Source organism: Bos indicus, chromosome 28 (assembly GCF_029378745.1).
Source record: "Bos indicus isolate NIAB-ARS_2022 breed Sahiwal x Tharparkar chromosome 28, NIAB-ARS_B.indTharparkar_mat_pri_1.0, whole genome shotgun sequence".
Lineage (NCBI taxonomy): Eukaryota > Metazoa > Chordata > Mammalia > Artiodactyla > Bovidae > Bos > Bos indicus.
The window spans coordinates 386,396-413,913 of record NC_091787.1 but is presented as its reverse complement, the minus strand read 5'-3'; the positions used below and the strand labels follow the sequence as shown (position 1 = coordinate 413,913).

General features: G+C 37.3%; 1 pseudogene; it reads right to left on the bottom strand.

Annotated features, from left to right (window-relative positions):
* Positions 1-494: 494 nt before the first annotated feature.
* On the bottom strand, positions 495-27,457 carry LOC139180323 (olfactory receptor 10AG1-like; annotated as a pseudogene).
* Positions 27,458-27,518: the final 61 nt, after the last annotated feature.

Here is a 27,518-nt window from a genome sequence, read left to right as displayed (position 1 = left end):
CAGAGTCTTATTTTTAATCTTTCCAGAAGGATCAAACTGAAGTCATTGAAAGATTAAATGTCTAAAGTTTAAAGCACATAGATATTTAACAACCGTTTCTCCAAACTTTTGCCATCTATATTATCTAAAAACATCATGAAAAGAAAAAAAAAAAAAGTGCATGATAGTTATATGAACAGGAAAGTACAAAAATATCAATGGCTTTAGGGGGAAAGGTGGGTAAATGATACTATATTTTCTCATAAAATTGAAAATCACCAGTAAAATTGTGAACTGAATATAAGACTGCCTCGATACATAGTTTCTTATCAGCAAGACACCATAATATGATCCTGATATTAGAAAATCCAGCATAAAACAATAAGGTCAGTAATGAATGAATAAATATAATAAACCTATTAATCATGTGGAAAAAGCAAACTATTTCTGATTATACAATGGCAAAATTAAATAGGAAACTAAATTAGTTTAAACCAAGCAGCTAATGCTTTACATTAAGGTAGCAATTTTCTTAAGGCTGTCAAGACATCCTTATTTCTCATAGTATATATTGGGGTTAAACCTCGGGGTGATAATGGTATAGAAAAGTGAGAGAAATTTGTCTGTTCTGGAAGAATTTCTAGATTTAGGTCATAAATATGTAACGGTTGCAGATCCAAAGAATAAAGTCACAACCATGACATGAAATCAACAGGTGGAGAAACCCTTTGCTCTTTCCATTGCTGATGGCAACTTCAGGATGGTGGAGGTCATTCTACCACTGGAGCCAAGTATCAGCAGAAAAGGGACCATGACAAATAGCACAGCAACTGTGAAGACCAGCATTTCATTCAGAAACGTGTCCCCACAGGCCAGCTTCAGTACTGGGGGGATGTCACAGACATAGTGATTGATTTGGTTGGATCTACAAAAGGACAGAGAGAAAATCTGGCTTATCTGCCCTATCTCATTTGGAACACCAGTGACCCAGCAGGCAGCCACCAGCTGGACACAGACTATGTGGTTCATGACCAGAGAATAGTGCAGGGGGCTACAAATGGCCACGTAGTGGTCATAGGCCATCACTGTAAGAAGCAGGCACTCTATGTTTCCAAATATAAGGACAAAACTCATCTGTGTTGCACAAGCAAAGAAATATGTCTTTTTTGAGTCCAAAGGTTTGTGAGCATTCTAGAAAGAGTGGGAGACACATAACAGATTTCCAAGAAGGAAAAATTACTGAGGAAAATGTTCATGGGAGTCTGGAGAGTCTGGTCTGTCCTGCTTATGAGAATAATGATGCCATTTCCCGTCAGAGTTATCACATAGATAAATAGAAACATCACAAAAAGAAACATTTGGAAATTGGTAATGTCAGAAAATCCCCAAAGAACAAATTCAATCATTGAAGTGAGATTCACATTCACTAGATATAGCTCAGACGGTAAAGCGTCTGCCTGCAATGCAGGAGACCCGGGTTTGATTCCTGGGTCAGGAAAATCCCCTGGAGAAGGAAATGGCAATCCACCCCAGCACTCTTGCCTGGAAAATCCCATGGATGGAGAAGCCTGATAGGTTACAGTTCATGGGGTCGCAAAGAGTCGGACACGACTGAGCAACGTCACTTTAACTTTCTGTGAAAATAGTACAATTAGGCATTTATCTTTTTTTGTTTTGTAATTTTATAAATTAAAGGGATTTAGGGGAATTATTAATAGTACATAAGATTCTATTCTGTATTAATGTCTAGTATTTTGTATCCCGGACTCAACACAATTGAAGTCTTATGGAAAATTTATGCTAAATTCTAAATATAAAAGCATAAGTTGCAATTCAAGGTTTAACTTTAAATAAAAGTGATATGTTTTAGAATTATGCACTTTCATTTTGAATCTGTTTGTGTGCAGAGCAAAATCAATCCATTTTACTTCTTATATTAAAAAACAGAATTCTGAAGCAGAAACATTTGTATTCCACTTTCTCAGTGGTAGGGCACAATCAAATTCTGTAATGCATTTATCATGAATTTCCCAACTCTTCCATTGGAACTTTCTCAAGAATAAAGCATGCCTTTCCTTCCATATTCTGCAATGATAGTTCTTACTACTTGTGTGTGCACTTTATTTGAGACCATTCTGGCTGCCTTTATCTACTAAAATAAGCAACATAACCATCAGGAATTATAAAGAAGGAACTTTTATTTATCCTTTGCAAGCATGCAGCTTATGTTTAACAATGTTCTTGACTTATTGGTTATTTAATTAATAATGACAAACTTGAAGGAATTACATTGATGATATGATTTCTGAAACTCTGCCTAGTATATCTATTCGCAAATCTCTTATGATGTGCCAGGGGTCACTCACATTTAAAAATTATCATGTTAATAATATATATAAGATGCAACACATGAAAATTAAAACTGAAAACTATAAATTATTTATACTATGGTTAATACACAGTTGTCAAAAATATCAAAAGCAGAGAACATATATTTTAGCTAGTAGGTAGGTGAGCAAGTATAGTTTAGTGAGTAATTAGTGAGACCTATACAGACTCAAAGTTCTCCTGTATTTAGATATACTTGTAAAACATAAGAGTTTTAAAAGAAAGGTGATTAGTAAACTGTAGCTTTAAATAGTAAGTAGGAAATTGGAAAACACAAATGACTTTAACTGTACTACTCTTATGTTAGTAAGCTACTGGCAATAGAATATTATTGAATTGTGTTAATGTCATGTTATATTGATATTATAGATGAAGAAACTAGGGCTCAAAGGTTTACATGATTAAACTAAGAAAAAGAAAAAAAAAATTCTCTTTGACTTTCAGGAATCATGAGCATTGTGAAAAGGGTAACAGATCCACAACTATTTCCAAAAGGAAAGAATTGCCAGGGAAAGAATACATGGGAATGTAGGGGTCAGGACCCACTTTTGGTATTAGAATCACTGTGTTTAATCCATTGTATATTCTTGCCTCCTTTGTCAAAGATAAGGTGTCCATATGTGCGTGGATTTATCTCTGGGCTTTCTATTTTATTCCATTGATCAATATTTCTGTCTTTGTGCCAGTACCATACTGTCTTGATAACTGTGGCTTTGTAGTAGAGCCTGAAGTCAGGTAGGTTGATTCCTCCAGTTCCATTCTTCTTTCTCAAGATCGCTTTGGCTATTCGAGGTTTTTTGTATTTCCATACAAATTGTGAAATTATTTGTTCTAGCTCTGTGAAGAATACTGTTGGTAGCTTGATAGGGATTGCGTTGAATCTATAAATTGCTTTGGGTAGTATACTCATTTTCACTATATTGATTCTTCCAATCCATGAACATGGTATATTTCTCCATCTATTAGTGTCCTCTTTGATTTCTTTCACCAGTGTTTTATAGTTTTCTATATATAGGTCTTTAGTTTCTTTAGGTAGATATATTCCTAAGTATTTTATTCTTTCCGTTGCAATGGTGAATGGAATTGTTCCCTTAATTTCTCTTTCTGTTTTCTCATTATTAGTGTATAGGAATGCAAGGGATTTCTGTGTGTTGATTTTATATCCTGCAACTTTGCTATAGTCATTGATTATTTCTAGTAATTTTCTGGTGGAGTCTTTAGGGTTTTCTATGTAGAGGATCATGTCATCTGCAAATAGTGAGAGTTTTACTTCTTCTTTTCCAATTTGGATTCCTTTTATTTCTTTTTCTGCTCTGATTGCTGTGGCCAAAACTTCCAAAACTATGTTGAATAGTAATGGTGAAAGTGGGTACCCTTGTCTTGTTCCTGACTTTAGAGGAAATGCTTTCAATTTTTCACCATTGAGGATAATGTTTGCTGTGGGTTTGTCATATATAGCTTTTATTATGTTGAGGTATGTTCCTTCTATTCCTGCTTTCTGGAGAGTTTTTATCATAAATGGATGTTGAATTTTGTCAAAGGCTTTCTCTGCATCTATTGAGATAATCATATGGTTTTTATTTTTCAATTTGTTAATGTGGTGTATTACATTGATTGATTTGCAGATATTGAAGAATCCTTGCATCCCTGGGATAAAGCCCACTTGATCATGGTGTATGATCTTTTTAATGTGTTGTTGGATTCTGATTGCTAGAATTTTGTTAAGGATTTTTGCATCTATGTTCATCAGTGACATTGGCCTGTAGTTTTCTTTTTTTGTGGGATCTTTGTCAGGTTTTGGTATTAGGGTGATGGTGGCCTCGTAGAATGAGTTTGGAAGTTTACCTTCCTCTGCAATTTTCTGCAATCTCTTTAACAAGTGGTGCTGGGAAATCTGGTCAACCACTTGTAAAAGAATGAAACTAGACCACTTTCTAACACCATACACAAAAATAAACTCAAAATGGATTAAAGATCTAAACGTAAGACCAGAAACTATAAAACTCCTAGAGGAGAACATAGGTAAAACACTCTCCGACATACATCACAGCAGGATCCTCTATGACCCACCTCCCAGAATATTGGAAATAAAAGCAAAAATAAACAAATGGGACCTAATTAACCTTAAAAGCTTCTGCACATCAAAGGAAACTATTAGCAAGGTGAAAAGACAGCCTTCAGAATGGGAGAAAATAAAAGCAAATGAAGCAACCGACAAACAACTAATCTCAAAAATATACAAGCAACTCCTACAGCTCAACTCCAGAAAAATAAACAACCCAATCAAAAAATGGGCCAAAGAACTAAATAGACATTTCTCCAAAGAAGACATACAGATGGCTAACAAACACATGAAAAGATGCTCAACATCACTCATTATCAGAGAAATGCAAATCAAAACCACTATGAGGTACCATTTCACACCAGTCAGAATGGCTGCGATCCAAAAGCCTACAAATAATAAATGCTGGAGAGGGTGTGGAGAAAAGGGAACCCTCTTACACTGTTGGTGGGAATGCAAACTAGTACAGCCACTATGGAGAACAGTGTGGAGATTCCTTAAAAAACTGGAAATAGAACTGCCTTATGATCCAGCAACCCCACTGCTGGGCGTACACACTGAGGAAACCAGCAGGGAAAGAGACACGTGTACCCCAATGTTCATTGCAGCACAGTTTATAATAGCCAAGACATGGAAGCAACCTAGATGTCCATCAGCAGATGAATGGATAAGAAAGCTGTGGTACATATACACAATGGAGTATTACTCAGCCATTAAAAAGAATACATTTGAATCAGTTCTAATGAGGTGGATGAAACTGGAGCCTATTATACAGAGTGAAGTAAGCCAGAAGGAAAAACATAAATACAGTATACTAACGCATATATATGGAATTTAGAAAGAGGGTAACAATAAACCGGTGGACAAGACAGCAAAAGAGACACTGATGTATAGAACAGACTTATGGACTCTGTGGGAGAGGGAGAGGGTGGGAAGATTTGGGAGAATGGCAATGAAACATGTAAAATATCATGTATGAAACGAGTTGCCAGTCCAGGTTCGATGCACGATGCTGGATGCTTGGGGCTGGTGCACTGGGACGGCCCAGAGGGATGGTATGGGGAGGGAGGAGGGAGGAGGGTTCGGGATGGGGAACACATATATACCTGTGGCGGATTCATTTTAATATTTGGCAAAACTAATACAATTATGTAAAGTTTAAAAATAAAATAAAATTAGAAAAAAAAATCAAAAAAAAAAAAAAAAAAAAAAAGAATCACTGTGCCTTTGTCCATCAAAATAATTATATACCTGACTAACAACAACCCAAATAGAAGCCGCTGGAGATGGTGAACATCAGCAAAGCACAACAGAAGAAATTATTTCAATTTAGTTAGATTTTATTCTGGTATATTTGTTTTTGTTCTCTTCTCTTTTTTGTGTTTTCTCTGTAGAAATAGAAGGTTTAGCATTTGCTTTCACTCATCCATCAGCAACATTTCTTATTCTTCAGTGCTAAATAAATTACAATTTCTAATTGTACAAGTCCAGCATTTTGATACTTAACTTATCAACGTATACCATGAATAAGATTTATGGTAAGACAAAGTTTTGCATGTTATTCTAAACAGTGAGTAAATTAGAAAAAACAACTACTCTGTGTGCTATAACTAAGTTATCTGTACTATACCTCTTTCTTGTAAATGTTTAAGTGCTTATTATTAAGGGAAATAAATATTAATGCTCTAATATTGCTATTTTTGAACTCAAGTCTCCATTACTTGGAAAAATTCAAATGATTAAGAACATGTGTGATAATTCTGTTCAGTTCAATTCAGTCAATCAGTTGTGTGCGACTCTTTGTGACCCCATGAATTACAAAACGCCATACCTCCCTGTCCATAATCAACACCCAGAGTGCACTCAAATTCACGTCCATCGAGTCGGTGATGCCATCCAGACAATCATCCTCTGTTGTGCCCTTATCCTCCTGCCCCCAATCCCTCCCAGCATCAGAAATTTTTCCAAAGAGTCAATACTTCACATGAGGTGACCAAAGTACTAGAGTTTCAGCTTTAGCATCATTCTTTCCAAAGAACAACCAGGACTAATCTCCTTTAGAATGGACTGGTTGGATCTCCTTGCAGTTCAAGGGACTCTCAAGAGTCTTCTCCAACACCACAGTTCAAAAGCATCAATTCTTCGGTGCTCAACTTTCTTCACAGTCCAACTCTCACATCCATACATGACCACTGGAAAAACCAGCCTTGACTAGACAGACCTTTGTTGGCAAAGTAGTGTCTCTGCTTTTGAATATGCTATCTAGGTTGGCATAACTTTCCTTCCAAGGAGTAAGCATCTTTTAATGTAATGGCTGCAATCACCATATGCAGTGATTTTGGAACCCTAAAAAATAAAGCCTGACACTGTTTCCACTGTTTCCCCATCTACTTCCCATGAAGTTATGGGACCAGATGCCATGATCTTCGTTTTCTGAATGTTGAGCTTGAAGCTAACTTTTTCACTCTCCTCTTTCACTTTCATCAAGAGGCTTTTCTGTTCCTTTTCAATTTCTGCCATAAGGATGGTGTCATCTGCATATTTGAGGTTATTGATATTTCTCATGGCAATCTTGATTCCAGCTTGTGCTTCTTCCACCCTAGCGTTTCTCATGATGTACTCTGCATATAAGTTAAATAAGCAGGGTGACCTTATACAGATTTGACTTACTCCTTTTCCTACTTGGAACCAGTCTTTTGTTCCATGTCCAATTCTAACTGTCACTTCCTGAACTGCATACAGCTTTCTCAAGAGGCCAGGAAGGTGGTCTAATATTCCCATCTCTTTCAGAATTTTCCACAGTTTATTGTGATCCACACAGTCAAAGGCTTTGGCATAGTCAAGAAAAAAGAAATAGAGGTTTTTTCTGGAACTCTTTTGCTTTTTCGATGATCCAACGGACGTTGGCAATTTAATCTCTGGTTCCTCTGTCTTTTCTAAAACCAGCTTGAACATCAGGAATTCATGGTTCACATATTGCTGAAGCCTGGCTTGGAGAATTTTGAGCATTATTTTACTAGCGTGTGAGATGGGTGCAATTGTGTGGTAGTTTGAGCATTCTTTGGCATTGCCTTTCTTTGGGATTGCAAAAGTAGGAAGTCAAGAAACACCTGGAGTAACAGGCAAATTTGGCCTTGAAATACGAAATGAGGCAGGGCAAAGGCTAATAGAGTTTTGCCAAGAGAATGCACTGGTCATAGCAAACACCCTCTTCCAACAACACAAGAGAAGACTCTACACATGGACATCACCAGATGGTCAACACTGAAATCAGATTGATTATATCATTTGCAGCCAAAGATGGAGAAGCTCTATACAGTCAGGAAAAACAAGAGCGGGAGCTGACTGTGGCTAAGATTATTAACTCCTTATTGCCAAATTTGGACTTAAATTGAAAAAAGTAGGGAAAACCACTAGACGTTACAGGTATGGCCTAAATCAAATCCCCTAGGATTATATAATGGAAGTGAAAAATAGATTTAAAGGACTAGATCTGATAGATAGAAAAAGAAAAAAAAAAAAGAAAAAAAAGAAGAAAAAAAATAAATAAAATGACTTAACTTCATTAAAAAAAAAAAAAAAAAAGAATGCCTGATGAACTATGTACTGAGGTTCATGACATTGTACAGGAGACAGGGATCAAGACCATCCCCATGGAAAAGAAATGCAAAAAAGCAAAATGGCTGTGTGAGGAGGCCTTACAAATAGCTTTGAAAAGAAGAGAAGTGAAAAGCAAAGGAGAAAAGGAAAGATATAAGCGTCTGAATGCAGAGTTCCAAAGAACAGCAAGAAGAGATAAAAAAGCCTTCCACAGCAATCAATGCAAAGAAATAGAGGAAAACAACGGAATGGGAAAACTAGAGATCTCTTCAAGAAAACTAGAGATACCAAGAGAGCATTTCATGCAAAGATGGGCTCAATAAGGGACAGAAATGGTATGGCTCTAACAGAAGCAGAAGATATTAAGAAGTGGCAAGAATACACAGAAGAACTATACAAAAAAGATCTTCACAATCAAGATAATCACGATGGTATGATGACTCAGCTAGAGCCAGACATGCTGGAATGTGAAGTCAAGCAGGCCTTAGAAAGCATCACTATGAACAAAGCTAGTGGAAGTGATGGAATTCCAGTTGAGCTATTTCAAATCCTGAAAGATGATGCTGTTAAAGTGTTGCACTCAATATGCCAGCAAATTTGGGAAACTCAGCTGTGGCCACAGGACTGGAAAATGTCAGTTTTCACTGCAACCTCAAAGAAAGGCAATGCCAAAGAATGCTCAAACTACCACAAAATTGCACTCATGCAACACGCTAGTAAAGTAATGCTCAAAATTGTCCAAGCCAGGCTTCAGCAATACATGAACCATCAACTTCCAGATGTTCAAGCTGGTTTTAGAAAAGGCAGAGGAACCAGAGATCAAGTTGCCAACATCTGTGGGATCATGGAAAAAGCAAAAGAGCTCCTGAAAAACATCTATTTCTGCTTTTATGACTATGCCAAAGCCTTTGACTGTGTGGATCACAATAATCTGTGGAAAATTCTGAAAGAGATGGGAATACCAGACCACCTGACCTGCTTCTTGAGAAACCTGTAGGCAAGTCAGGAAGCAACAGTTAGAACTGGACATGGAACAAAAGACTGGTTCCAAATAGGAAAAGGAGTAAGTCAAGTTTGTATAAAGTCACCCTGCTTATTTAACTTATATGCAGAGTACATCATGAGAAACGCTGGGCTGGAAGAAGTACAAGCTGGAATCAGACTGCCGTGAGAAATATCAATAACCTCAAATATGCAAATGACACCACCCTTATGCTAGAAAGTGAAGAAGAATGGAAAAGCCTCTTGATGAAAGTGAAAGTGGAGAGTGAAAAGTTGGCTTCAAGCTCAACATTCAGAAGACGATGATCTTAGCATCTGGCCCCATCACTTCATGGAAATAGATGGATGAACAGTGGAAACAGTGTCAGACTTTACCTTTTTAGGCTCCAGAATCATTACAGATGGTGACTGCAGCCATGAAATTAAAAGGCGCTTACTCCTTGGAAGGAAAGTTATGACCAACCTAGATAGGATATTGAAAAGCAGAGACATTACTTTGCCAACAAAGGTCCGTCTAGTAAAGGCTATGGTTTTTCCAGTGGTGCAAGAGTTGGACTGTGAAGAAAGCTGAGTACCAAAGAATTAATGGTTTTGAACTGTGGTGTTGGAGAAGACTCTTGAGAGTCCCTTGGACTGCAAGGAGATCCAACCAGTCCATTCTGAAGGAGACCAGCCCTGGATATTCTTTGGAAGGAATGATGCTAAAGCTGAAACTCCAGTACTTTGGCCACCTCATGCGAAGAGTTGACTCATTGGAAAAGACTCTGATGCTGGGAGGGATTGGGGGCAGGAGGAAAAGGGGATGACAGAGGATGAGATTGCTGGATGGCATCACCGACTTAAGAGATGTGAGTTTGAGTGAACTCCGGGAGATGGTGATGGACAGGGAGGCCATGTGTGCTGCAATTCATGGGGTTGTAAAGAGTTGGACATGACTGAGTGACTGAACTGAACTGAACTGAACTGAATCTCTTCTTGCTTGCTTAGTCTATGAATTGTGTCCAATACTTTGTGACACATGTACTGTAGCCCAACAATCTCTTCGCCCATGGGATTCTTCAGGCAAGAGTACTGGACTGGGTTGCCATTCCCTTCTCCATAATCTCTTCTTACATGGTCAACAATTAGATAAGATCTGCCCTAAAGGCCTCATTTTCAGTTAATTGCCTCCTTAAAGACTCAAGACACTCTTTAGTTCTTCATTTTCTGCCATAGAGGTGGTGTCATCTGCATATCTGAGTTTGTTGATATTTCTCCCAGCAATCTTGATTCCAGCTTGTGATTCTTCCAGCCCAGTGTTTCTCATGATGTACTCTGCATATAAGTTAAACAAGCAGGGTGACAATATACAGCCTTGACATACTTCTTTTCCCATTTGAACCAGTCTTTTGGTCCATGTCCAGTTCTAACTGTTGCTTCTTGACCTGCATGCAGATTTCTCAAGAGGCAGGCCAGGTGGTCTGGTATTCCCATCTCTTTCAGAATTTCCCACAGTTTATTGTGGTCCACACAGTCAAAGGTTTTGGTATAGTCAATAAAGCAGAAATAGATGTTTTTCTGAACTCTCTTGCTTTTTCCATAATCCAGCGGTTGTCAATTTGATCTCTGATTCCTCTCCCTTTTCTAAAACCAGCTTGAACATCTGGAATTTCATGGTTCACATATTGCTGGAACTTGGCTTGGAAAATTAAAGTATTACTTTACTAGCATGTGAGATGAATGATAATTCCTAAGGCCCTCTTGCCTTCACAGTCCAGGATGTCTGGCTCTATGTGAGTGATCACACCATTGTGATTATCTGGGTCATGAAGATCTTTTTTGTACAGTTCTTCTGTGTATTCTTGCCACATCTTCTTAATATTTTCTGCTTCTGTTAGGACCCTACCATTTCTGTCCTTTATTGAGCCCATCATCCAAGTCTATGTCCTTACCAGTAATGCTAAAGAAGCTGAAGTTGAATGGTTCTATGAAGACCTACAAGACCTATTAGAACTTCAGTTCAGTTCAGTCACTCAGTCGTGTCCGACTTTTTGTGACCCCATGAATCACAGCACATCAGGCCTCCCTGTCCATCACCAACACCCGGGGTTCACCCAGACTCATGTCCATCGAGTCAGTGATGCCATCAAGCCATCTCATCCTCCGTTGTTCCCTTCTCCTCCTGCCCCCAATCCCTCCTGGCATCAGAGTGTTTTCCAATGAGCCAACTCTTCACATGAGGTGGCCAAAGTACTGGAGTTTCGGCTTTAGCATCATTCCTTCCAAAGAACATCCAGGGCTGATCTCCTTTAGAATGGACTGGTTGGATCTCCTTGCAGTCCAAGAGACTCTCAAGATTCATTCTGATATTTGGCAAAACTAATACAATTATGTAAAGTTAAAAAAAAAAAAAGTCTTCTCCAACACCACAGTTTAAAAGCATCAATTCTTCAGTGCTCAGCCTTCTTCAAGTCCAATTCTCACATCCATACATGACCACAGGAAAAATCATAGCCTTGACTAGATGGACCTTTGTTGGCAAAGTAATGTCTCTGCTTTTGAATATGCTATCTAGGTTGGTCATAACTTTCCTTCCAAGGAGTAAGCATCTTTTAATTTCATGGCTGCAGACACCATCTGCAGTGAGTTTGGAGCCCCAAAAAATAAAGTCTGACACTGTTTCCACTGTTTCCCCATCTATTTCCCATCAAGTCATTGCACCAGATGCCATGATCTTCGTTTTCTGAATGTTGAGCTTGAAGACAACTTTTTCACTCTCCACTTTCACTTTCATCAAGAGGCTTTTGAGTTCCTCTTCACTTTCTGCCATAAGGGTGGTGTCATCTGCATATCTGAGGTTATTGATATTTCTCCCGGCAATCTTAATTCCAGCTTGTGTTTCTTCCAGTCCAGCGTTTCTCATGATGTACTCTGCATAGAAGTTAAATAAGCAGGTGACAATATACAGCCTTGACATACTCCTTTTCCAATTTGGAACCAGTCTTTTGTTCCATGTCCAGTTCTAACTGTTGCTTCCTAACCTGCATATAGATTTCTCAAAAGGCAGATCAGGTAGTCTGGTTTTCCCATCTCTTTCAGAATTTTCCACAGTTTATTGTGATTCACACAGTCAAAGGCTTTGGCAGAGTCAATAAAGCAGAAATAGATGTTTTTCTGGAACTCTCTTGCTTTTTCCATGATGCAGCAGATGTTGGCAATTTGAGCTCTGGTTCCTCTGCCTTTTCTAAAACCAGCTTGAACATCAGGAAGTTCACGGTTCACATATTGGTTAAGCCTGGCTTGAGAATTTTGAGCATTACTTTACTAGCATGTGAGATGAGTACAATTGTGCGGTAGTTTGAGCATTCTTTGGCATTGCCTTTCTTTGGGATTGAAAAGAAAACTGACCTTTTCCAGTCCTGTGGCCACTGCTGAGTTTTCCAAATTTGCTGGCATATTGAGTGCAGCACTTTAACAGCATCATCTTTCAGGATTTGAAAGAGCTCAACTGGAATTCCATCACCTCCACTAGCTTTGCTCATAATGATGTTTTCTTTCTTTTTTTTCTCCAACTATAATTTTATTTTATTTTTAAAGTTTACAAAATTGTATTATTTTTGCCAAATATCAAAATGAATCTGCCTCAGGTATACATGTGTTCCCCATCCTGAACCCTCCTCCCTCCTCCCTCCCCATACCATCCCTCTGGGTCATCCCAGTGCAGATGCTTTCTAAGACCCACTTGACTTCACATTCCAGGATGTCTGGCTCTAGGTCAGTGATTACACCATCGTGATATCTGGGTCATGAAGATCTTTTTTTGTACAGTTCTTCTGTATATTCTTGCCACCTCTTCTTAATATCTTCTGCTTCTGTTAGGTCCATACCATTTCTGTCCTTTATCAAGCCCATCTTTGATTGAAATTTTCCTTTGGTATCTCTAATTGTCTTGAAGAGATCTCTAGTCTTTCCCATTTTGTTTTTTTTAACAAACACCCCCCAAAATATGACCTTTTCATTATAGGGGACTGGAATGCAAAATTAGGAAGTCAAGAAACACCTGGAGTAACAGGCAAATTTGGCCTTGGAGTACAGAATGAAGTAGGTAAAAGGCTCATAGAGTTTTGCCAACAGAATGCACTGGTCATAGGAAACACCCTCTTCCAACAAAACAAGAGAAGACTCTACACATGAACATCGCCAAATGGTCAACACCAAAATCATATTGATTATATTCTTTGCAGCCAATTATGGAAAAGCTCTATACAGTCAGCAAAAATAAGACCAGGAGCTGAGTGTAGCTCAGAACGTGAACTCCTTATTGTCAAATTCATACTTAAATTGAAGAAACTAGGGAAAACAAAGACCATTCAGGTATGACCTAAACAAATCCCTTACGATTATACAGTGGAAGTGTGATATAAATTTAAGGGCCTAGATCTGATAGACAGAGTGCCTGATGAACAATGGACAGAGGTTCGTGACATTTTACAGGAGACAGGAATCAAGACCATACCCAAGAAAAAGGAATGCAAAAAAAGCAAAATGGCTCTCTGAGGAGGCCTTTCAAATAGCTGTGAAAAGAAGAGAAGCAAAAAGCAAAGGAGAAGAAGAAAAATATACCTATTTGAATGCAGAGTTCCAAAAAATAGCAAGGAGAGATAAGACACATTCCTCAAAGATAACTGCAAAAACATAGAGGAACATAATAGAATGGAAGAGACTAGAGATATCTTCAAGAAAAGTAGAGATACCAAGGGAATATTTCATGCAAAGATGGGCTTAATAAAGGACAGAAATGGTATGGAACTAACAGAAAGAGAAGATATTAAGAAGAGGTGGCAAGAATACACAGAAGCACTGTACAAAAAAAAATATTCACGACCCAGATAATCATGATGGTGTGATCACTTACACTCACCAAGAGCCAGACACCTTGGAATGTGAAGTCAAGTGGGCCTTAGGAAGCATCACCAGAAATAAAGCTCCTGGAGGTGATGGAATTCTAGGTAAGCTATATCAAATTCTAAAGATGGTGCTGCGAAAGTGCTGCACTCAATATGCCAGCAAATTTGGAAACCTCAGCAGTGGCCACAAGCCTGGAAATGGTGTCTTCATTCCAATCCCTAAGACAGGCAATACCAAAGAATGTTCACACTACTGCAAATTGCACCCATCTCACATGCTAGTAAAGTAATACTCAAAATTCTACAAGCAAGGATTCAACAATACATGAACCATGAAATTCCAGATTCTCACAGTGGATTTAGAAAAGGCAGAGAAACCAGAGATGAAATGGCCAATATCTGTCAGATCATCAAAAAAGCAACAGAGTTCCAGGAAAAAAAGAAAAAAAAATCAATTTCTGCTTTATTGACTATGCCAAAGCCTTTGACTGTGTGGATCACAACAAATTTTGGAAAATTGTGGAATAGATTGGAATACTAGACCTCCTGACCTACCTCTTGAGACATCTGTATGTAGGCCAGGAAGCAACAGTTAGAACTGGACATGGAAAAACAGACTGGTTCCAAATAGGAAAAGGAGTACATCAGGATATATACTGTCACCCTGCTTATTTAACTTATATGCAGAGTACATCATGAGAAACACTGGGCTGGATGAAGCACAAACTGGTATCAAGATTGCTGGGAGAAATATCAATAACTTCAAATTTGCAGATGATTCCACCCCTACGGCAAAAGTTGAAGAATAACTAAAGAGCCTCTTGCTGGAAGTGAAAGAGGCGAATGAAAAAGTTGACTTGAAGCTCAACATTCAGAAAACTAAGATCATGACATCCAGTCCCATCACTTCATGTCAAATAGATGGGAAAACAGTGGAAACAGTGGCAGACTTTATTTTGGGGGGGTTCTCAAATCACTGCAGATGGTGACTGCAGCTGTGAAATTAAAAGGCACACCTTGGAAGGAAATTTATGACTAGCATACACGGCATATTAAAAAGCAGAGACATTACTTTGCCCATGAAGATCCATCTCATCAAGGCTGTGGTTTTTCCAGTAGTCATGTATGGATGTGAGAGTTGGCCTATAAAGAAAGCTGAGCACCAAAGAATTGATGCTTTTGAAGTGTGGTGTTGGAGAAAATTTTTGAAAGTCCCTTGGACTGCAAGGAGATCCAACCAGTTAGTCCTAAAGGAAATCAGTCCTGAATATCCATTGGAAGGATTAATGTTGAATCTGAAACTCCAATACTTTGGCCACCTGAAGCAAAGAGCTGACTCATTTGAAAAGACCCTGATGCTGGGAAAGATTGAAGGTAGGAGGAGAAGGGCCTGATAGAGGATGAGATGGTTGAATGGCATCATTGAACTCAATGGACTAGAGTTTCAATAAAGTCCAGGAGTTGGTGATGCATAGGGAGGCCTGCCATGCTGCAGCCCATGGGGTCGCAAAGAGTCAGACACGACTGAGCGACTGAACTGAACTGGATCCCCCTTTTCCTCTTTCTTTTATTGCTTTTGTCTTCAGAGACAGATCCCAAATATATTGCTGTGACATGTCAAAGTGTGTTTGGCCTCTGTTCTCTTCTAGGAAGTTTATGGTTTCTAGTCTTACATTTAGGTTTAACCATTTTTAATTCATTTTCATGAGGTAATTTTCTAATCTCACGCTTTTACATATAGCTGTCCAATTTTTCCATCACCACTTATTGAACAGACTGTCTTTTCTCCACTGTATATTCTTCCCTCCTTTGCCACAGCTTAAAAAAAAAGAAAAGAAAAATTGATCCTAGTTTCAGGAGTGTATTTCTGTGCTCTGTATTCTGTAGAGTTGCTCCCAGTTCCCAGCTAAACTTTCAAGCCTAAACCACCATATGTTCACAAGGGGTATCCAAACTCTTACTGTGGTAAATGAAATTCTGTTAAGTAACATTTGTACAAGTAATATGAGATATGCACAAACTCCTTTTTAAAAACATATTGAAGTGAAGTGAAGTCGCTCAGTCATGTCCGACTCTTTGAGACCCCATGGACTGTAGCCTACCAGGCTTCTCAGACCATGGGATTTTCCAGGAATTTTCCAGGGAAGAGTACTGGAGTGGGTTGCCCAGGGGATCTTCCCAACTCAGGGATTGAACCCATTCTCCCGCATTGTAGGCAGATGCTTTACACTCTGAGCCACCAGAGAAGCCCTAAACATAGTATGTATTTATTTATTTTGGCTCTGCTGGGTCTTCACTGTTGTGCACATAACTTTGTCTAGCCACAGAGAGCAGGGCTACCCTCTAGTAACCATGCGTGGACTTCTCATTGTGGTAGCTTCTCTGTTGCAGAGCACAGACTCTCCACTCCTGGGCTTCAGCAGTTGTGATGCTCGGGCTTAGTTGCCCCATTTTATGTGGAATCTCCCTGCCCCAGGGTCCGAATCTGTGTCCCCTACTTTGACAGGCAGATTCTGAACCACTGGACCACCAGAGAAGCCCCCAATCTCCTTTTGAATACACACTCAAACCTAGGAATATAGTCATCATTTTCTTAAATCTTTTAACATGTTTATATCTTACCCTAGATATACAACTGTACCAACATATAATAATGTTTTCATGCTAGTGAGGTAACATTATGTGTAACTAGAAAATATAAGATGAAGTTTGACTCAATCCTCTTGTACCCAAATCTGGATTGCTGTTATATACATAATTAATCATCTTCTGTTTTCTGAAAAACCTGAATAACTACAATTTTATTTAAGATATGTAAGTGCATAATATTTGACCCTGATGAAACAGTAGGATCTGTCGGTATACTTCTGAACAAATAATAAAACTTGTGAGATTGATGGCAATCTTAAAACTGGTAATTTAAAATTTCACTAAAATTTAAAGACTGACTTTAATAGAAGATTATTTCATATTATCTAGATCGCTAACATCTTAAAAATATCTTTAAAAACCATCAGTAGGCAGGATTTTGTGACTATTGCCATAGGAGTCACTTCAAATTTTCCCCAGAATCAAGTGGCTTTTTATTCTATCTACACTCTTCTCCACCAAATGGTTGAATCTTTCTGTGGGTTACAAGATCTTCAGATTCTGTGTAACCACCATTTCTCAGCAGTGTCCTAAACAGCGGACCAATATCCAAAATTAGGCATCTGAGCTCATAACAGTTGTCCTTCAATGACAAGGCTTTATGCACAAACCAATCCTTTTTTTTTTTTTTTTTAAGTAAGTAGCAGAGATAGGGCTGTCTTCTGGAATGCAAATTTACTACATTTCTGCACGTTTTCCATGTCTCCATAGAATAAAGAGGAGATTGTTGTTCAGTCACTGAGTTGGGTCTGACTCATTGTGACCCCATGGACTGTAATCTGCCAGGCTTCTCTGTCCACTGAATTTTCTGGTCAAGAATACTGGAGTGGGTTGCCATTTCCGACTCCAGGGGATCATCCCGACCCAAGGACTGAACTCATATCTCCTGCTTTGCAGTCAGATTCTTTTCTGTTGAGCCACCTGGGGAACCCACTTTTTAAAATATTTATGCAGGCTTAACGTCTAGCTGGAAAACTTACCTTGACAGTAACTGATGCTTTGGCTATTTATATTATAATGTATTCATTAGCATTAAATACAAATAAATATTTCAAGGGATAAATTCTGAGCTCATTAGAAAAATTTTCCACGAAAAAGTGGAACCATGAAATACATATTGGTGTCTAGGCATCACAGAGCTACATTCTATCTTTCCCATGGCTAGCTTTCTCTTCAATGCCATCACTGACTTTCTTTTTGCTATGTATAGTAGATTTATTTTATTTTTAACTTAATGTCTTTTAAGAATGTTATACGTCTCTGGAAACTTCTTTTTGTGTATGTATATATTTTTTATTTCTTATTATCCTGTGAGGAAATAAAGAAATTATGTAATAATTTGCACCAGAGATAGACTTTTGCATTTCAATATTTATCTTTTGATTAGGAGTAAATTGAATATTCATCAAAGAGACATTGCAGTTTATGTGATATAGGATAAGATCTATATTACCACATGTCACTTAACTCAAATATGACCAAAAGAAATTCTACAAAAGGATAATTTTAAATTTTAATTATCAAGTTATCTCATAAAGATAATATTAAATTTTTGTCAATTCAGCTTTCCACATATCATGATTTTATTAGATAAAATTACCATATACTCTTTAATTAAATATTTTTAAAAAAACTTCAACATCAAAGATAGAATGAAATCCTTAATTGCAAAAATCTATTAAATTGTATTAAAAATACTTATTAGTAACAGCATTGTTTTCAGTTACTTGTTTATATTTTTCTTGTTTTTACTCTTCTAGTACATTTTTTAGGGCACAAATCTTTATAACGGTTGGTCAGGCTGGCAGAACAGTTTCTGTTACATAGTAGACAGTCATTAAATATTTGTGGATAGATGAGCAAATAAATGAAGATACTTGATTATACTTTAAAATGTAAATTTAAAAATAAATCAATTTTATAAATGAATTGGTTAATTATTAGGTTAATAATTAAAAATCATTATTTTTTAGATTGTGAACTTTTTACTACATATCATCTATCTAAGGATTAACCTCAGTATGTTAATATGTTACTCTAATAAGTTTATTTGAAATAATAAATCAAATACATGTAGTAAACTGTAATTTAAGAATCTAGGAAAAACAGGGCCTTTATTTGCCCACTTCTTTTGTTAAGATCTATCTGCATTTTTTTAATATTGGAGATTGAAAAATATTTTGATTCATTAAATAGCTATAATGTCTATTGATTTCTCTTGAGATTCAATAAGAAATAACATAATTAGACAACATTTTTCAAAGGGATTTCATTACACACACACACCAAAAAAAAAGGCATGAAAGAGTTCTCAATCCTTTACAATTTATTCATCAATTATCTCTCAGGATAATCATTGTTTATGGTACTTATCCTTTCAGCAATAATTGCACTGTACACTGTTTAAATTTAAGCTAAAAAAAAATGCACCGAAGATTATTGTTAATGAGACACACTGGGCATTCACTTTGCATGATTAGGTCTGTCTCAAAAGATGGCAGCATTAACACAGCAAATTTGTGGATTAAAAAGATGAAATGAAAATGCTTTCCAGAAGTTACCTTTAATGTTACATCTTATTTCACAATTTAATGGTTAAAAGTTTACAATTTATTTGCTTGATTTTTTTCCAAAAGATTTACTATGCAAATAAGCTTTTCCTCCATCTTCCTTTATGTCAATAATGATGCATGGATAGCTGGAGAAATTGTATTTGGAGGTTCAGATGTACAGTTAATTAGGACTTAAAACTGACTTGACATCTTTTTATCAAAATTAATGAACAGAAGTTCACTGTTACTCACTTTAAAATTATGTAAAGGAAAATGATGCCCAACGTTGCCAACTCTGGGTAATAATTCACTGGAGGGTGCTGCTAGCAGAGGAAGATATCCAAAAACAATAAATTACAGATTTTTAAGATATATAAATAAAAGACTCATGTAAAAGGGTAAAATGAAATCTATGGGTGTTAATAAAATAGTCTGTGTGGATTGTTAACTATAGAATCAACATTCGATCTGAAAATTAGTTGTATTTTCTCATCACTGCAGAAAATATTTAGATCATAATTTTTAAATGATAAATTTTTATTATATATGGCCTTTAGGGAAATATATCTATCAATCAAGACTTTTATGTTTATGATAAAAATAACTAAAAGATTTTAAATAAATTGCATAAATAAACAGTGACATCATGTTTGTGAGAATGACTCAATATTTGAAAGATATAAATTTTACTTAATTGGTCTGTAAAGGAAATTCCCTCCAAAATTAAAAAAAAAAAAAACCAACAATATTCTAAGAGTGACAAGCCTTTTTTCAAGTTTTGGTGAAATAGCTCAGAACAAAAAGATCAAGTCTTTCCTGTAAAATTATCTAGCAGTGTTTGTCATTACATAAAGGAAAGCTTACCAATAGACTGATGATCAGAAAACAAGGTCCAGAAACAAATCCACAGATAAATGAAGATTTGATACATCACACGGTGTTACTAACAATAAATGGAGAACACAAGTTAAAAAAAAAAAATCAGTAGGGAAAACATGCTATCTGAATTCAAAAAAGAAAATTCTAACATAACACATTGGAAGCAAATATATATTTCCAGATGTGTTAAAGATTTAAGTATCTGAAAGGTGGTACAGTGGTAAAAAAAAATTGCCTGCTAATTCAGGACATGCAGGAGATGCAAGTTTGATCCCTGGGTCAGGAAGATTCCCTGTATTAGGAAATGGCAACCTATTCTAGTATTCTTGCCCAAAGAATTCCATGGACAGAGGAGCCTCGTGGGTTTGCAAAGAGTCAGACATGGCTACACACACACACACACACATACATCTCCATAATGATGGCCAAAATATGTTAAATGTCTGACTCTAGCAGGTATAAGCAAGGATGTAGAAGCTAAGGTCAGATGTGCTGCTCTTGAGGATATAAATATGAAATATAAATTAGGAAAATTATTGTTATACTTTAAAGCTGAGCATAAGTATATCCTGCATCCATTCAAGGTCATATCTAGGGATGGACCTAGACAAACTGTGCACTGAGTGTCCTGTAATGTAACATTCGCATCAGCACTGATCATGATAGAAAGAAAGTTACCATTAAATAGACACATTAAAGAAAAATAATACTATACAATTTTAAAATTAAGAGTACAGGGATACACATGAGCTTTTCATATGCAACATTTTCATGTGTAACAGCTTTTCATGATAACATTTTCATGGGAAAATGTTAGAAACAAATATTGAAGAAAATCACAAGCAAAGTAGAATACAAACTATATGACATCACATTTATAATGTGATTCAAACAGATTTATTAAACAGATGGTTTTAGGATATGGATGAATTTATTTTTAAAATTGAAAGCTAGGGAATAAGAAAAAACAGAAGAGTATTTTATTCATATTTAACTGAGGTACATTTGATTTGCAATATTATATTAGTTTCAAGGCTACAACATAGTGATTCAGGATTTTTTGCATTCTACCCATTTCAAGTTATTAAAAAATATTGAATATATTCCCTGTGCTGTACAATATACCCCTGTAGGTTATTTAGTTTGTATTAGTCTGTATTTTTTAAAAGATTTTTTGATGTGGACCATTTTTTTTAAAGCCTTTATTAGAACTGTTAGAATTTTGCCTGTGCTTTCAGTTTTGGTGTTTTGACTGAGAGGCATATGGAACCTTAGCTCCCTCCCCAGGGATTGAACTGGCACCTCCTGCATGGGAAGGAGAAATATTAGCCACTGGGCCACCAGCAAAGCCCCTCATTTGTACCTGTTAATGCTCTGCCTCTTGCCCTTTTCCTGTCTTTTTCTCTCGTCCCATTGGCAACCACTCATTTGTTCTCTGTCAGCCCATTTCTGTGTTCTTATATTTTTTTATGTGTTGTAGTTTTTTAGATTCCACATGTAAGTGGTAACATACAGTATTTGCCTTTTTCTATCTGACTTATTTCACTTAGCATAATACCCTGCAGGTCCATCCATGTTATTGCAGATGGCAAAATTTCATTCTTTTCTAGAGCTAGCTAGTATTCAACTCCGTATGCATTCCACAGCTTCTTTATCCGTTTATCGGTTGATGGACACTTAAGTGGCTTCCGTATCTTGGCTACAATAAATGATGTTGATATGAACACTGGGGTATACATATCCCTTTGAATAAATGTTTTTGTTTCCTTCAGAAATATACCCAGAAATAAAATTGCTGGGGCATATGGTATTTTCAGTTTTTTGAGAAATCTTCCTACAGTTTTCAACAGTGGCTGCAGCAATTTACATTTGCACCAACAGTGTAAAAAGATTCCCTTTTCTCCACATCCTCTCCAATTGGCTATTTGTGGTCTTTTTGATGATAGCCATTTTGACAGGTCTGAGATGGTATGTTATGGTGGTTGTAATTTTCAAGAAAGTAGGATAACAGAGATGATCACAGAGAACTTCTGATTTCAGCAATACTCAGTTTTTTGTTGTTGTTTGTTTTTTATTTAACTCAGGAGGTAACTTTACATGTATTACTTATTTTGTTTCCTAATTTGCATATTAATTTTATTTCTTAGAATAGCATTTTATAATTTATGTAATATAAATGCAAGAAAGTTTAAAATATTTAAAAAAAGAAAGAAAAATGCTTGAGAAACTTTTTCAAATTTAGGGCTTGTATCAGAAGTGCTGAAGATCACTATCAGATTCTGTGATTTAGTAGAAGGAAGGTCTCACAAAACTCTAAAAAAGCTATTATGGTAATGGTTTACTATAGCTACAGGTGTAGACTGAAAGTGGCAGTAGGAGAAAAAAAAAAAAAAAAAAACTGTATAAACTGCATCATGGAGAACCAGCCACGAGCTTCCACTGACCTCTCTTGGGACAGTCACACAGAGAACTTATTTCTCCCAGCAATGTTGTCTGATGACTCTTAGGAATTATTGTCAATCAGAAAAGCTTAGCCAATTATTAATGTCAATTATTTTATTAACAGTCAATTCATAGGCATGGAGAATGCCACAAACTATCATCTAGAATTTCACCACCCTGGTGTTAAAACTGTTTATATCACAGCCTAGATCAAAGCCTCAGGCATACTAACAATCAGGCATTAGCTGTGAACCATGTCAGCATAAACCGTTTGATGTGGACCCCAGGATACAAAACTGCTCTTATCAAACAGGATATTCCAAGGTTTTAGATGTAATCTCCCAGGAGCCAGTCAACAGCTAGACTTGAAGACCTCTGAAATACATGGAGTCTGAGCAGCCCAGGGTGGCTAAGTTGATCTTTTACCACACGGTACTAATATAAATGACCAGTATGAGAAGGCAAAATGATAGGATACTGAAAGAGGAACTCTCCAGATCGGTAGGTGCCCAATATGCTACTGGAGATCAGTGGTGAAATAACTCCAGAAAGAATGAAGGGATGCAGCCAAAGCAAAAACAAAACCCAGTTGTGGATGGGACTGTGGATAGAAGCAAGGTCCAATGGCGTTAAGAGCTATATTGCATAGGAACCTTGAATGTTAGGTCCATGAATCAAAGCAAATTGGAACGGGTAAAACAGGAGATGGCAAGAATGAACGTTAACATTCTAGGAATCAGGGAACTAAAATGGACTGGAATGGGTGGATTTAACTCAGATGACCATTATATCTACTACTGTGATCAGGAATCCCTTAGAAGAAATGGAGTAGCCATCATGGTCAGCAAAAGAGTCCAAAATGCAGTACTTGGATGCAATCTCAAAAACGACAGAATGATCTCTGTTAGTTTCCAAGGCAAACCACTCAACATTACTGTAATCCAAGCCTATGCCCCAACCAGTAATGCTGAAGAAGCTGAAGTTAAACGGTTATATGAAGACCTATAATACCTTTTAGAACTAACATCCAAAAAAAGATGTCCTTTCCATAATAGGGGACAGGAATAGAAAAGTAGAAAGTCAAGAAACACCTGGAGTAACAGGCAAATTTGGCCTTGGAATACGGAATGAAGCAGGGCAAAGGCTAATAGAGTTTTGCCAAGAGAATGCACTGGTCATAGCAAACACCCTCTTCCAACAACACAAGAGAAGACTCTACACATGGACATCACCAAATGGTCAACACCAAAATCAGACTGATTATATTCTTTGCAGCCAAAGATGGAGAAGCTCTATACAGTCAGCCAAAACAAGAGTGGGAGCTGACTGTGGCTCAGATCATGAAGTCCTTATTGCCAAATTCAGACTTAAATTGAAGAAAGTACGGAAAACCACTAGACCATTCAGGTATAACCTAAATCAAATCCCTTATGATTATACAGTGGATGTGAGAAATAGATTTAAGGGACTAGATCTGATAGACAGAATGCCTGATGAACTATGGACAGGGGTTCATGCCATTGTACAGGAGACAGGGATCAAGACGATGCCCATGGAAAAGAAATGCAAAAAACGTCAAATGGCTGTCTGAGGATGTCTTACAAATAGCTATGAAAAGAAGAGAAGTGAAAAGCAAAGGAGAAAATGAAAGATATTCCCATTTGAATGCCGAGTTCCAAAGAATAGCAAGGAGAGATAAGAAAGTCTTCCTCAGTGATCAATACAAGTAAATAGAGGAAAACAACAAAATGGGAAAGACTAGAGATCGTTTCAAGAAAATTAGAGAAGGAACATTTCATGCAAAGATGGGCTCCATAGAGGACAGAAATGGTATGGACCTAACAGAAGCAGAAGATATTAAGAAGATTTGGCAAGAATACACAGGAGAAGTGTACAAAAAATATATTCATGACCCAGATAATCACGATGGTGTGATCACTCACCTAGAGCTAGACATCCTCAAATGTGAAGTTAATTTGGCCTTAGGAAGCATCGCTACAAACAAAGCTAGTGGAGGTGATGGAATTCCAGATGAGCTATTTCAAATCCTGAGAGTTGGTGCTGTGAAAGTGCTGCACTCAATATGCCAGCAAATTTGGAAAACTCAGCAGTGGCCACAGGACTGGAAAAAGTCAGTTTTCATTCCAATCCCAAAGAAAGGCAATGCCAAAGAATGCTCAAACTACCACACAATTGCACTCATCTCACACACTAATAAAGTAATGCTCAAAATTCTCAAGCCAGGCTTCAGCAATATGTGAACCATGAACTTCCTGATGTTCAAGCTGGTTTTAGAAAAGGCAGAGGAACCAGAGATCAAATTACCAACATCCACTGAATCACTGAAAAAGCAAGAGAGTTCCAGAAAAACATCTATTTCTGTTTATTGACTATTCCAAAGTCTTTGACTGTGTGGAACACAATAAACTGTGGAAAATTCTGAAAGAGATGGAAATACCAGACCACCTGACTTGCCTCTTGAGAAACCTGTATGCAGGTCAGGACGCAACAGTTAGAACTGACATGGAACAATAGGCTGGTTCCAAATAGGAAAAGGAGTACATCAAGGCACTCTGCTTATTTAATTTATATGCAGAATACATCATGAGAAACACTGGGCTGGAAAAAGCACAAGCTGGAATCAAGATTTCCAGGAGAAATATCAATAACCTCAGATATGCAGATGACACCACCCTTATGGCAGAAAGTGAAGAGGAACTCAAAAGCCTCTTGATGAAAGTGAAAGAGGAGAGTGAAAAAATTGGCTTAAGCTCAGCATTCAGAAAACTAAGATCATGGCATCTGTTCCTATCACTTCATGGCAAATAGATGGGGAAACAGCGGAAACAGTGTCAGACTATTTTGGGGGGCTCCAAAATCACTGCATATGGTTATTGCAGCCATGAAATTAAAAGATGTTTACTCCTTGGAAGGAAAGTTATAAACAACCTAGATAGCATATTAAAAAGCAGAGACATTGCTTTGCCAACAAAGTAATGTCCAGTGGTCATGTATGGATGTGAGAGTTGGATTGTGAAGAAAGCTGAGAGCCAAAAAATTGAAGCTTTTGAACTGAGGTGATGGAGAAGACTCTTGAGATCCCTTGGACTGCAAGGAGCTCCAACCAGTCCATCCTAAAGGAAATCAGTCCTGGGTGTTCTTTGGAAGGACTGATGCTAAAGCTGAAACTGCAGTACTTTGGCCACCTCATGCAAAGAGTTGACTCATTGGAAAAGACCCTGACGCTGGGAGGGATTGGGGGCAGGAAGAGAAGGGGACGACAGAGTATGAAATGGCTGGAATGCATCACTGAATCAATGAACATTAGTTTGAGTAAACTCTAGGAGTTGGTGATGGACAGAGAATACTGGCCTTTTGTGATTTATGGGGTTGCAAATAGTCAGACACGACTGAGTGAATAAACTGAACTAAACTGAAATAATACAAATAGCATGGTGACAGTGATTAATCAGTGATTGGAATTGACTTTCTAGTTTTGTCAATACAAAATATGATTAATCTTCCAAATAGGAGCTAGTTATTCTTAATGAATTCAATCATAAAATCTCTCTGTTTATAACCACAATTCTTAAAGTGCAACTCATAGTGAACCTCTGCTGTTGCTGTTTAGTTCCTAAGTTATGTCTGACTCTTTGCAGCCTCTTGGACTGTAGCCTGCCAGGCTCCTCTGTCCATGGGATTCTCCAGGCAAAAATACTGGAGTGGGTTGCCATATCTGTCTCCAGGGAATCTTTGTTATCCAGGGATTGAACCCATGTCTCCTGCGTCCCCTGCTTGGCAGATGGATTCTTTACCACTGAGCATCCAGGAAGCCACTGTAAACCTTTATGTGGCTTGTTTTAATGTGCACAAGTGTACTTCCTCAAATTCTTTACCCCACAAATTAAAAAGAAACCTCCCAAATTATTTTCATTTTCTTAGCAAGGCTATCAAAGAACTTTCTGTATTTTGTCTCTAAATGTGTATATATAAGTCTCTAGGGAAAAAACAAAACTAACAAATTTGCCTCTCACTATGTTACAAAGTACACATATATCCACAATATTGAAAACAGACCATCAAATGAGCAACTGGATATGTCAGGATCTAGATACCTTATTTCCGAGCCTAGTCACATGGGACATGTGGGGATATCCTCTGGAAGAGAAAGCATACTTTTCTCAACTTTGTTTCCTTCTACATAAAAGATAGAAGATATTAATAAACTGCTTTCAGTTTTGGAAGCTGCATTTTCTATATAAATGAGGGCATTTGTAACCACATAGTAGATCTTCTTAAAGAATGACAGTGTGTGTAGGATATATTATTATATTCAGAAAGGCCTCTTTAGATAGTACTACAGGCAATTCTATATTTCTATAGTAGTCCCAAAATTGAGACTCAGCACATGGCAGATGGATGTAACTCATGTCTCTTCATTTGGAAAATTGTCTTTTGTTCATGTAACCGTAGATACTTTTTCTCACGTTATTATTGCAACTGCTCGCACAGGGGAAGCAGTTAAAGATGTAATACAACATCTCTTTACTTGTTTTTCATATTTGGGCCTGCCAAAAGCTCTGAAAACTGACAATGCTCCTGCTTACACTTCTAAGTCTTTTTAGGAATTTTGTATAAAGTTTCAAATTAAACATAATACTGTCATCCCTTATAATCTCCCCAGGGACAGGCCATTGTTGAAAGAGGGCATCAAACATTAAAAATCCAAATTCAAAAACTAAAAGAAGGGGAGTTTAAGTATAGCTCTCCCCATCAAATCTTGCAACATGCTCTTTTTGTAGTAAATATTCTAAATACTGATCTGGCTGGAACTACTGCAATGCTTCGTCATTGGTGCCTGGAGCAATTAAATGCAAAACCATTAGTTAAATGGAAAGACCTCCTCAGGACAATGGAAGGGTCTTGACCCATTATTAACTAGCTGTCGAGGATGTGCTTGTATTTTACCACAGGTTGCAGATTTTCCAATTTACATCCGGGACAGGCTGATTCGCCATGTTGCAGTCCCCCAGACATCCAGTTCCCCCATTGCTTCAATCACAAAAGAGGAGTCCGCCG